This window comes from Thermobia domestica, chromosome 17 (assembly GCF_964235325.1).
Source record: "Thermobia domestica chromosome 17, izTheDome1.hap1.1, whole genome shotgun sequence".
Lineage (NCBI taxonomy): Eukaryota > Metazoa > Arthropoda > Insecta > Zygentoma > Lepismatidae > Thermobia > Thermobia domestica.
In genome coordinates, this window is record NC_137470.1 from 143,995,335 (window position 1) to 144,009,315 (window position 13,981).

Genomic DNA, 13,981 nt, shown 5'->3' on the forward strand with positions numbered 1-13,981 from the left:
GCTTTTATTTCAGGCTTTATAGCTGTTTTCACGCGAGCCCTTTCGTTGCGGGGACCTTTGGATTAAGGCCTTTTGACGCGACGTCTCATGAACTCAGCCCCATTGACGCGGGTTCCTTTTGACTTGGGCTCGTTTGTCACGGGGACGGTTTTACTTGGGCATTTTTGTCCTCGCCCTTTTGTCCGGTCCCTTCTGACATGGAAACGAATGCATTATGATTATACAATTCTCGTGCACAGTATTAGCAGATGTTTTTATTCTAAACTGTTCAAATTATTTAGGAAAGATCAGTTCTTAGTCTTGTAAAATTTTTCACTGAGCTACAAATTTACAGTTAGTGAAAACAATTTAAGCAAAATTTTCAAATTAATTCTAAATACAATTTTAATAAAATTAACCAAGTGTGCAAACTGTTTTCAAACTAAAACATTTAATCAAGAATTTTTATAATCTTCCATGAATATTTCAAAAGCTTCTTAAGCTAAAAAATAATGAAATTTTTAGAAAGCGTTTAAACATTCATATTGAAAAAGGGTTTTTTGTTGCATTTACTTTTCAGATTCGAAGTTCTAAATGTTTACACAAATGAGGTGTAAACTACAGTCCTAAGATAGAAAGTGTTTAATTGTTTGTATGTGACGGTGATGGAACGAAAAAGACATTGAAACTGACCGTTTGTCGCAAACCAAAACATTAGGGGTGATATTCAGAGAGAATTCGTTTACCGAGGCTTGACCTCAGACTAGATAGTAAGCATACTGGGTGATATTCAGAGAAGATTCGATAATCGAGGGTTAGTCACAGACTACTTAGTAAGAATACTAACTCTTTACTAGGGAAGCTGCCCTTTTTGGTATTCAAAGTCAACTTTGAGTACAACTAAAATGATGATTAGGTTATGATTAACTTATATAACCCTAATGCATCAGGTGAGAAAAATAATTGTGGCAACTACGGAAAAGTTGATCAGCGCTTGCGTAGTCTGTAAAAATGAAAATATATGAAATACGAAATGTTGTGTCGCACGCAAAACCGTGGGTAAAAGATTAGCCTCTGCTCGAGATTAGTTACACCGTGTGCGTGGGTTTTCTCGGGGTTCTCCCGTTTCCTCCCACTTTCTTCATTCCACCATTTCATTCATTACTCATTATCACCGTCTCCTTTAGCCTAACCGGCATAACCGTGGGACGTAAAACTCAAAATTTCATTTCATTTCAAAAATTTCATTTCATTTCATTTCGAGATTAGTTAGTCACATCTGATTAACTTCGTCAAATACTACATCCTACGCAGAGACCCTGGATACAATTTTGATAACCATCTGTTAGTCAACCCCGTAGTATGGCGTCAATCAGACGTCAAAACGACTCTGCATAAGACCCACTAACTCTTTACTAAGAAAGGTGCACTTTATGGTACTCAGAGTCTACTTTGAGTACAACTAAAATGATGATTTCAGTATGATTAACTTTAGAACCCCAATGCATCGGGTGAGAAGAATAACTGTGGCAACTACGGAAAAGTAGATGAGTGCATCCGTGGTCTGTAAAAATTAAAAATATATGAAATACGTAATACGAAATGTTGGGCCTTATGCAGTCATTTTGAAGTCTGATTAACGCCTTACTACGGGGTTGACTAACAGATGGTTATCAAAATTGTATCCAGGGTCTCTGCGTAGGATGTAGTATTTAACGAAGTTAATCACATGTGACTAACTAATCTCGAGCAGAGGCTAATTCTTTACCCGCAGTTTAGCGTGCGACACAACATTTCGTATTTCGTAATTCATGTATTTTCATTTTTACAGACTACGCATGCGCTCATCTACTTTTCCGTAGTTGCCATATTTATTTTAATCACCAATGCATTAGGGTTCTATAAGTTAGTCATACCCGAATCATCACTTTAGTTGTACTAAAAGTAGACTGTAAATACTAAAAAGTGCACTTTCCTTAGTAAAGATTTAGTATGATTACTAACTAGTCTGTGACTAACCTTCGATTAACGAATTCTCTCTTAATACCGTCCTACGTCTTAACCAGAGACTCTGAATACAATTTTGATAACCATCCTTTAGTCAACTACGTAGTATGGCTGTAATCAGACTTCAAAACGACTCTGCATATGGCCCAAAAGGGTTATTTTTGCGTTATTCGATGCAAACCACTAGAAAATAAGCTTAAACTCTCAAAACAATACTGCTACATTTGGCAGACTGGCTCAATCAGTATCGGGCTTGTCATAATTTGCTGATAGAAATGCAATGCAAGTCTTCTTAAATCAATTATAACGTTTATTATAATTGGATACTCATATTTTGCGTTGCGTTGATGCATACGCTTTACGGAATGACCCCCAGAGATTTATTTTTCATCCCATGTTTCTCCACTACACACTTCTAGTACTTTGCAATATTATGAACTACTTATTTTAGTTTATTTTGTGTTTAATAAATTTATAACTTCCTTACTGTACTTTTTTACTCGTCAATAATATAATACAAAACAAGGTGAAAATTTTATATTAATTGCCTGGCAACGGTGGTAAAGTTTGTTGTTCTGAAGCGGGTTCTAAATTCAAGATTGGCATTCATTTCCGTGAAGTTTATTTGCATCTTGAACAGAATTGTTGGACGTATTCATATATTCCGTACGTAATTTTCATATTCTAGTTATAATAAAAATAATTAATATGCTTTATAAGTGAGTAAAAGTAAGGTTACGCAAACAAAATCTTCACCTGCCAAATCACACATTGTAAAATCCTCACCTGCCAATCTAATGGTTGTACTAATACCTTCAGAATAATTTTGTAATGTTTATGCATGTAGTATTCGTTGATAAGAGAGACTTTTGCTATTAAGCAACTCAAGTGTGAAGAGGTGGATTAATTGCCCGTATTGAAAACAGCATATATAACGCATGTAATTTCTGTGTAGTATTAGGAGTATCTAGTGCTGTAATGCTATAATTTTTGGTGGGAATACGCTCGATCATTTTCAACAGTATAGCGTATACGCAAGACTACTTGGAGTATACGCACTCTAATATACGCTCATTCCTTCGTAAATTTAAGGCGAATATACGCTGGACTATACAAATTTTAAATGGGTATACGCCCCATTAATCCCTGGGAGTATCCAATTCATTATTAATCAGAGCATATGTTTTGGAGGGCCAGCCTTCTTTGAGAAAAAAATGTTTAAATCACGCTGATTTTAGTGGACAGATTTACTTTTGACACATCACTTGAAATCATTGTTGAGGAATTCTTTCACTATTTGCCCTGGGCGATATGACATTATGCAGTTTAGCATAGATGAAATTCAAGAGGGCATCAGAAGTAATTTTTAAATATGGAAATTCCTTTACGATTTGTGTATAAATATGGTAATCGGATATATGAAGTCAAAACTATAATATAAAAAGCACAAATAAACCTGTGCTGCGTTGCTACTAACAGGCATGAATGCTATCTAAACAAATCAGCTCGGCGAAGCTGGTGGGCTCTCGCAGGTTGTAAGGGAGGAGGCGCATGAGCGAGAATAATGAAAGCAGGTGGATTTTAGCAATGGTACTAGTTTCAATAGCACGTATCGTGGTTTCCCACTAGTAAAGCTCCACTTGTACCGCTATATTTAAAATACGGCTTTTGTACACTGTGCAGAAATACACCGCAGGAGGAAAATATTGTCTACTACAGTCATTTTTCATATTGCACTCACTCATTTTATCCGTAGTAAAGCACTTGTAATGATTTTACATTAGTAACCCTAAACTTCCAAACCTAAAATACACTTGCATTACGTATGTATTTTTGTATCCTTGAGAAATGTGTTGCAAAGTCTTTACAGGCAAATTATTGAATTTTACTTGTAGATTTTCCATGTTGTGTGCCAAATGTAAACCACTACTAATTTTATTTTGTTTTCTGGTTAAGTTAGGTTAGGTTTAACCAAAATTTCCTCTTACGTTTGCGTTTTGTATAAATCGAACACAGCCTTTGAGAAATATTTCACTTCCATACAGTGTGTTTGTATTCCTTGACCTCTTAAATTACAGAAGAATCAATTACCCTTCTGTATTATCAAGTCACTTCGGCTGTAAATCTGTCTTTTTACTTAACTGTCCCTCCCCATCTGATCGTAGCCCTTCTGATTACAAAAAATGGTGATTCGGTTATTTTTGCATCACCATTTTCGGTGCTCTCGTCTCGGTGCACATTCATATTAAGAGGACTTCACTGTTTTATTTGGAAATCGCATATCTTTGTGTTACTTCTATTATCGGTACCTTATTATGAAATAGTAGCAACACGAGGGCAAGGTTCTAGAACACACGTTTCCCTTCCGATTTAACTATAAAGACAGAAAACAACGTGCCCTGCGGGGCTCTAACCCGCTTTCACTCGCTCGGCAATACTATGTGAATTAAATATTAGACTTTGGTACCGAAAGGAACCAACCTAGCTACTAACATATACGGGGGAACCTGTGTTCTAGAACCTTCCCCAACACGAGTTGTTCTTTACTAACATTGTACTATCTTACTCCGTCCCACTATATACCAAGGAAACAATGATACACGTACAAGCATATGCGATCTCCACGCATACAAATGTTAGCATTGGAATTAAATCTTTGTTACTTGCATATTTTTCATCGCTACCGCTCATGCTTCCTATGGATCCTTGTAGTGTTCACTGACTGCGCTGGCCTAGACCGGATTAGATGAAACTTGTGGCGCAGGGTAGGTACAGGATTTTCAGGGTTTTGTCATTTATTAGGGAGTTCAATGTCAGTACCTTAGAAAGAGTTTCTGTAGAATTTCTCGGTGCACATTCACATTAAAAGGACTTCACAGTTTTGCGTGTGAATACTGTGTCGGGAAGTGTGCCATGAAACAGAAGTGTTAAAAACCATACATCGACATGTGCTAGATGGTCACAAAGAAGCACGAATCGTATCTAACCGAGACAGGGCAGGGGTGCCCGAGAAATAGCGAGAGGTTTGCGTTTGTAAGAAGCAGGCGCGTCCGCGACGGTATGTATGTGCGTAAGTTAGGATGTCTCTAAATTCAGTACGCCATATTAAGTTCCTCTTTTTTTTTTTTAACACGTTTACTGTGTTTACTTGCCCTTACGGTTTGTGCAATTCCGACACTGGCTTCAGAAAACTGTATACAATTGGACGTTTGTGTTGCAAAGTATTTCCAGCGTAAAAACGTCAGGATTCTGTCATTTATTAGGAAATTCACTACCTTAAAAATTCTCTCTCTCGAATTCCTCGGTGCAGTTTGACTTAAAGACAACGTCACTGTTTTGTGCGTAAATACTTAGTTCGGAAATATACTGTAAGAACTACAGTGTGAACGGTAGCGAAGGGTTTGGTCCGTATGTAGTAGGCGCGTCAGGGACGATGAGTATGCGCGTAAACGTGGTTGTCGCTAAATTTACTACGTTACATTATGTTAGTTGCTTTCTTAACACATTCACTCCAATTGTACGGTTCCGACACTGCCTTTAGGAAAATATGGACAACTGACTCGTTCGTGCTAGAGTATTTTGATATATAACCTTCCCTGTGCTCACTTTTTTTTTTTTTTTTTTTTTTTTCTATCAGCATGATATTCACATTTGAATGTGTGAGTGTCCCTCCGTTTCTTTAGTTTCAGTAATCCGTGTCATTTTCCAAAACGTAATAACTCTTCTATTCTATTAGCATGCTTTCCTATAAAACACAAAATCCAAATGTCACATCCTAGTGTCTGACGTCAGCATGCCTCCAACCAAAATTTTACCAACAAAACAGCTTTTTACATTTCAAAATACCACATTAAACTTGTTTTGTTAGTGTGAAATTTCACAAAAAATAACCAATCCACCATTTCTTTGTTGTAAATTTTACGTATTTTTCTTATTTCTAGGTCTATTCTCAGGCACTTAGCCCTAATTTGGGGAAGATTCTAGAACACAGGTCCGCCTCATATAAGTCAGTAGTTAGGTTGGTTCCTTTCTGTGTCAAAGTTTAACATTTAATCCATACAGTATTGCCGAGCGAGCGTTAGCGAGTGAAGGCGGGTTAGAGCCCCGCACGGTACGTTGTTTTCTGTCTTTATTACAGCTAAATGGGAAGGGGGACCTGCGTCCTAGAACCTTGCCCCTAATTTGTAATGACTGCCTAGTACAAGTTGGTCCGGTGGTTACCATACATTCATTTGAGGTACTGAAAAAGTCTGCGCTGGTAAAGAATATATCAGCGAAATTTTAGGTTTAAACAGGTTCGTAAAAAGGTCATTTTTAAAGCCCAGCCTGGCGAATTTTATTAAATTCTGTACTACATTTAAAGCCGTATGATTACTTATAATAACATATAAGCTTTCGTGCTCTATGAGTGGAGCCCGTGTGAACTCTAATTACAAAGCGGCTAATAGAAAGACGTATGAATAATGACACTCGTGTGATTAGTACTGAACCAGTGGTTACTTAATTGAAACTCAAGATTTTCCTCAAAAAATGCAAGAGTGTAAAATAGTTAACTGAATTTATTTATTTTATTGTTATTATTTAGGCCTAGTTTTTATTTTATTTTAGTTTTGGAAGAACTGAAATGTTGCAATCTTTTTAAATTTCATTTTCAGTTGCCACTTTGTTTCCTTACCATTTATTTTGCAATTAAAGGACTTTTGTAAGATGTGGTAATCGTACACATTCCACTAGATACGGAAGTTCCCGATCTGTTTTTTAATGCAGATATTTTTCGTTTTTGTGTGTGTAGTTACCCAGGTGTAGTGTTGAGAAAATAGAGGTAGATCTTTAGTAATTGTCTTTCTTAAGTGAAGCATTTGGTGTCTTTGGTGCAAACTATTGTTGTTATATGAGATTGTTCTAATTCTATGTTCTAATTTGGAGGTGTATAGCGATGTACAATAATTAAATGTCATATACCCATCTTGAAAAGAGTTTTAATAGAGTTAACTTTTAATGTGAATTTATGTGTCTGTGAATGAATTATCTTATGCACTTGGTAAGCCTAGCACAAACAGATTTCTCTGACACATACCTGGTATGTTCTGATAAGGATGAAGCTTCCATTTCCATGCTATTGATTGCTGCTCAGTTCCGACCCTGATGTGGTTCTAGTTGGTGGCGAATTATTACCTCGGAGACAGAGTACTGATGACTAGTAGTCCTTTACTAGTCATATAGTGGTTATGCCGAACATCTATTGTTTCGGCGGTGTTAAACTTGATAGAAGTTATGTCCATGATGACGATAGATAGAGTTACTGATCCAGCTCCATGAACTACCTAAACTTCATCAACTCCCGGATCTGTCGGAACTCTCTTTTCTTGAAATTACCCAGTCTTTTATATCAGGATCTTTGCTGAGGTTGATAAGCTAATAGCTCGTGGACGTGACGTAAAGTCACGTGCAGTAATAAAGTATTCTGAGTTCGGGTTCCAGAAGTTCCAGAACAAATTTCGGAACTTAGATAGAAATAAGTATGTCTGTGCTAGCTTTTCGTAATGAGTTCAATTATGTAAGTAAAACTGTCATAAGCGCATAAGACAAATCCACAGACATGATTGTATAACAGTTACATCGTGGTCTAATTCTTCAGATACAGTTGTTTACAAATGAACTTATTTTCTTATTTCATGAACTAAAAATGAGAATTAGATTTAACTTGAAAATAAAATCTAAGATTGGCACCACTGCCACACTATGGTATTACAAAGGAAGAAGAAGAAAAGACCAAAGGTTCTGATATATGTATTTGTAATCATCTAAATGTAATGTTGAAAAATCCTTTTCTAAATTAAGCATTTTCGATTTGTGATCAACTGACACATGGTGAAGGACGTTTTATTTTTTATTTCCACTAATACTCGATTATGTACTACAAAACAAAGGGAACGTAGTCACATTGCTCTTTGTTCCAGATTAGAGTGAACACCGTTATAGCAAATTTAACGAACACAGACTAAATTCGTTATGCATGATTCGAAAACACAATTTTTCAACGGTATTCTGTTCTGAAGATATTTCAGTAACGCGTGTTTAAAGTTAGTTCTGAAACTAGGCATCTACCCTATCGAAGAAACTCGCGACATTGAGGTTATCTTCCCGATGACAGAACTTTCTTTGTCTTTTTGCGATGGGCTTTTGTAAGTCAAAAGTTTTGTGCAGAAAAAAACTCTTGTGATTCTTAAAAATATGCTTTACGTGACGTAAAAAAAAAAAAAAAAAAAAAAAAAAACAGTTCAAACTGTATTTATGCGAGTAGTCCGTCCATTTAAGACATCTACACATAGCAGGCATGTTTTATACTTTTCTGTTGGCTATTTTTTCTCCTCTGGCAATTTTTCTACACAGGCGCGGCAAATTTTCTGCGATCACATCGCAGATCGCGGCATGTTCTGCAGTGGGGGTTATCATTTCAATCCATGTTTTCTTGTATATTTTCGGAGGTGGGTTTTATCTTTTTGGGGGCTGGGGAAAATTTCAACAACCCTGGGTGAAACGGAGAAAGGCTAAGTTTCACAAAAGAGGTCTAGACTTACATTGGCCGGTAAACTTTACAATACACGCTCCAGCTGCCCATCAGTAAAGTATGGCTGCTTTAAAAAGGTACAGAAAAGAAGAGTAGGATCGGGTTATCTTAGGTTTTGGGAAGTTTATATTCATTTTGTTAAAATTAATTGAATGTAATTTCTTGTGCCTGTGTAAGGATACTAGTTAGACTGAGCATTGTAAAGTTTACCACCTTGCCCTAACCTAACCGTATCCCATTGTCTACTATACCCTACCCTACGTCATCCTATTCTATTACAATGCAGCCCACTTATAACGAATTTCAAGGGGCGGACACAATGAGTTCTTTATGTCCGAAGTTCGTTATAAACAAACACATGTATTTTTCCGAATTATATAAGAAAAAGATTATATAACAAGCAGACAAGTTTAAAAAAGAATATACAGTAGTATGGCATTACATCTGAAGATAATTTCATTAATTGGGTTTTTATCTAGCCTATCATACATGTTATGCTCTTCAAGCACGCTTCGAGAAGTCTGCAATCTTCTGAACCGTGTCTGCTGCAGCTGTTCATACCACCGCCGCTTCCACTTTCTCAAATGCACGAAATGCATTATCCGGCACCCTCTTGATGTGTTCGAAAAAATAGCGTTGCAAGATTTCCAATCTTTGGATCGCTTCTTTGGAACTCACGGGTTGTTTCACATTTCCCACTTCTCCCTCATCATCAGAAAAGATATGGCTTTCCTTTCGTTTCAATCTAGCGTTGCACAAACACGAGTTAAATAAATCAACTTGCGGCGTGTTCCTACCTTACAGCTAACGAAAAGCGCACCTCAGTTTCTCTCCGCGTCTAACACAATGAGCTCCAGTGAAAACAGAGATTTATTTTTAACCTCAACCTTGAAGTCTGATGGACGCGCGGTGTCGTAAATATCTGCACCTAGGGCGATTTCTGCTGTCATCTGAGTTGGATGGGAAGAGTTAATCATGCCTCGCGTGCACAGCGTCAACAGCTATAAAAAGCAGTTTTGAGTTACCTGAGTTGTCCACTCGCAGAAGGAAAGGAAACATGATCCCGTTCTGAAAACTTCGCTATAAGCGATCTTTACGGAAAATATTGTCATTTTTTCTGTTTTAAATAGGAGGTGAGACGCGGATTTCTTTTATGTTCGTAGTGTCCAATAATTCGCTATTTGCGAGTTCGTTATAAGTGGGCTGCACTGTATACCGTTCCATTCCTAACCCTAACTTAACCTACATTTTATGTTGTTATCGTTTGAACTCCTCCTCTGGGATAGTAGCAATGTATTGCTTCACAAGGAAAGTGGGGAAATAACTAACAAATAGTCAATGCTTACGACATACCTTAGAGTAGACTGGACTACTAAGCAGGGTTGGCAAAAACCATGGTTTTTATTTTAAAAAAACACACACACAAAAAAAAACGGTTTTTTGGTTTAAACCAGGGTTTTATGGTTTAAATAATTTGCTCTATATATTCATATCACATATGGACGGAAATAAGTTTGTTTCGCCTTGATGTTATTATGCAACAACCGGGTTATGCTGGAAGGGGTCACATAAGCTTAAAGCGGTATAAAAACCGCCTCTCGAATTACATCCGAGAGAAATTGTCCTCCATTTGAACTCGGAACCAGGACTAATTGGCCACAAATGCGACACGTCTGCCGACTTACTCACGAAGGAATCCTGATAAAAAAAAAAAAAAAAAATACGTTGTACTGATCTTCACGTGCTTCTTAATATAACTGTCAAGAGTCATTTCAGAAGGACAAAAAGATAAACAGTTGCACAAGTGAAACCATTACACAGAATTACATATGAACAATTTCAAAGTACTACGGAGTACAGAAGAACTAATTTAGTTCAAGTTAGTTAACAACGACTTTTATTGGTCCAAATTAAAGAAATACACCGACTTAATCTGCATATCAATAAGAAAAGTGAATAGATACGAATTATTTGAGTCCACTTTGGCTCAGACTCATTTATACATAAATAGATACCAAAGATACTTATTTCACTCAATGCCTCTCGTGGGGTCTGTATGACCTTCCCCCCCCACAAAAAGTACGGCATTTTCAATGTATTTTATCAATAGTAAACATTGAAACGAAACAATATTTAGAATTTTTCTTCGATTGCAATTACATAACAATAATAATAACTACAAAAAATCACAAAATAAACATTTATAAACTTATAAAAAAGTTGCTTTTGTAGTATAATCTTTTTGAGTAATGAATGGGGAATTTAGGTCTGAATATAATATGAATAATATACGGGAGTGAAACGTGATAACCCACAAATGTGTGTTATCAAGATTTTACAAACACTTACATTTTTACGAACATTTTTTTGTTTTTTGGTTTAAACCAGTTTTTTTTTTTAAAAAAAAACAGCTGGTTTAAACCAGCCAACCCTGCTACTAAGCTACAACAAACGAAACCTAACATATCCTAACCGTAATTGTTATTGATCTATTTTATTAGGTTGTAACTTACGCTGCACCACGGTGCTTTATTCTGCGCTAATCTATACTTTTCCACTCCCTAGTATTGTACTCTATTACTTTGCCGTATGCAACTGTACACAACTACAGTTTACTGTATGCTGCTCTGAATTATACTTCGCGGAGCTACGCTGCTTTTACTCTACAATATTCTGGTACTTCATTCTCTTGTACGCTACTTATCTCTCTCTTATGATACTCTATGCTATGCTAATCTACCCTATACTACAATAGGCTTACTCTACTATATAGGGTTGGCAAAAACCATGGTTGTTTTTGAGAAAAAAACAAAAAAAAAAAACAGTTTTTCTTTTGGTTTAAGTAATTTGCTCTATGTATTCACATTACATATGGACAGAAATAAATTTGTTTCGCCTTGGTGTTATTATACGTACGGACACATAAGCTATATTCTCTAAGGGGTTACATAAGCTTAAAGAAATCCAGTCAGTGAATTTCTTAAATCGAGAAAATCACGTAATTACTTTAAATACAAAGCAATGACGGGAAAATCCTGTTATTGCTTTACGTGTAAAATTTTAAGATCAACGTATCATAATCAGTACGCTAAAACTGAGGTATCAAATTACAAATTTAGTATGTGGATGTCATTTAATTAAATTAAAACTAAGTCCAATCCAAGCTAATGTTGGATGCTACGTAGACAGTCGATAAATTTTGCCAATTTCTATCAATATATTTAAGCAACCTTGGCTTCTTTATAAAACAACAGGCATTCAGACAAGCAGAAATATACAATTTGATTTCGTTTCGTATGTTTAGGCGTAACTCCTTATGTAATACAGAGGTTATCAAGAAAACTTGCGCTCAAAGTGACATCCGAACCGCTACTTGGTTAACACTTGAAAGAAGGATTATGGTTCGACCGAGAATTGAACATGGGACACGTTCATTAAAATGTGAAAAAAAAAAGATAAAAGTAACGGAAATAGTTTGATATGTGGAAACGTCACCATGAAGTTCACACGAGTCGCATTTTTCGTTCTTTTTATTTTTTTGGTTTAAACCAGCCAACCCTGCTACTATACGATCAAACATATTTGTTGAAAAGCGATATTTAACGTTATTCAGAAAAGCATTTCAGTTGTTTATACAGTGAAACCTCTGAATAACGGACGCCAATGGGACATGAATTTTTGTCCGTTAATGAGAGGTGTCCGTTACAGAGAGGTAACAGAAATTTAATTTCTCACAGCGGCAATATTGTGCTATAATATACATTAAATACATTGTGTATGAACATAAGTACGTAAAATTCAATATGAAAATACTCTATTAGTACTATTTGAATTACTGGGAGGGATGAAGGAAAAATTCATTTGTGTTAAATAATATTATTGCTGCGGGATGTGTTAATATATTCATATACCGGTACTGCAAAAGATAATGCGTGTATGTTAATTTCCTTATATACATGTCATCACCCTGTAAGCGTTTCTCATATATTTCAAATTTTCAGAACCTTCTCAAAAGATGCGTTAGGAACCAACTACTCGGCTGAACTCTTTTGTTTAGCGAAAACGATATACTTTTTCCTCTACAAGAGTAATAAAACTCATTAGCAAATGTCCTCTGAGAATCCTCAATACGGTTGCGAAAGAAAGATGTGTGTGTGTGTGTTTGTGTACTGCCGTGGTACCTTCGTTGGCGGAATGGATGAAAAGGCATATGGGAGTGCATATGTTTATTGACCCAGCGCCAATCACAAAGAATATCCTCTTAGAGAAAGTGAAAAGGAAGCCGGGAAAACTCCAACCCATGTTAATCAGTAGGTCCACGTCTCATATAGCCTCGCTGCTGAACGTGACGCTAAACTAAAATCACCTCACCTCACTTTATGGGTGCTCTCTGTTATAGGCAGGGTTGGCTGGTTTAAACCAAGGTTTAAACCAGCTGGTTTTTTCAAAAAAACCAACTGGTTTAAACCAAAAAACAAAAAATGTTCGTAAAAGTGTAAGTGTTTGTAAAATCTTGATGAACACACATTTGTGGGTTATAACGTTTCACTCCCGTATATTATTCGTATTATATTCAGACCTAAATTCCTCATTCATTACTCAAAAAGATTATACTACAAAAGCAACTTCTTTTTACAAGTTTATTTTGTGATTTTTTTGTAGTTGTTATTATTGTTATGTAATTGCAATCGAAGAAAAATTCTAAATATTGTTTCGTTTCAATGTTTACTATTGATAAAATACATCGAAAATGCCGTACTTTGTGTGTGGGGGGGAGGGGGGTCATACAGACCCCACGAGAGGCATTTAGTGAAATAAGTATCTTTGGTATCTATTTATGTATAAATGAGTCTGAGCCAAATTGGACTCAAATAATTCGTATCTTTATTCACTTTTCTTATTGATATGCAGATTAAGTCGGTGTATTTCTTTAATTTGGACCAATAAAAATCGTTGTTAACTAACTTGAACTAAATTAGTTCTTCTGTACTCCGTAGTACTTTGAAATTGTTCATATGTAATTCTGTGTAATGGTTTCACTTGTACAACTGTTTATTTTTTTGTCCTTCTGAAATGACTCTTGACAGTTATATTAAGAAGCATGTAAAGATCAGTACAACGTATTTTTTTCTTTAATCAGGATTCCTTCGTGAGTGAGTCGGCAGACGTATCGCATTTGTGGCCAATTAGTCCTGGTTCTGAGTTCAAATGGAGGACAATTTCTCTCGGATGTAACTCGAGAAGCGGTTTTTATTCCGCTTTAAGCTTATGTGACCCCTTCCAGCATAACCCGGTTGTTGCATAATAACATCAAGGTGAAACAAACTTATTTCTGTCCATATATGATATGAATATATAGAGCAAATCATTTAAACCATAAAAACCTGGTTTAAACCAAAAAAACCTGGTTTAAACCAAAAAAAC

At 36.1% G+C, this 13,981-nt stretch overlaps 1 protein-coding gene across 1 annotated transcript in view; it reads left to right on the plus strand.

Moving 5' to 3' along the window:
- The first annotated feature begins 2,541 nt into the window (after positions 1-2,541).
- LOC145674384 (uncharacterized) overlaps positions 2,542-13,981 on the plus strand; it is a 28,790-nt gene continuing 17,350 nt past the window's right edge. The window contains exon 1 of the mRNA XM_081744357.1: positions 2,542-2,652. The gene's annotated coding sequence lies outside the window, so the exon portion shown is untranslated. The remainder of the gene's footprint in view (positions 2,653-13,981) is intronic.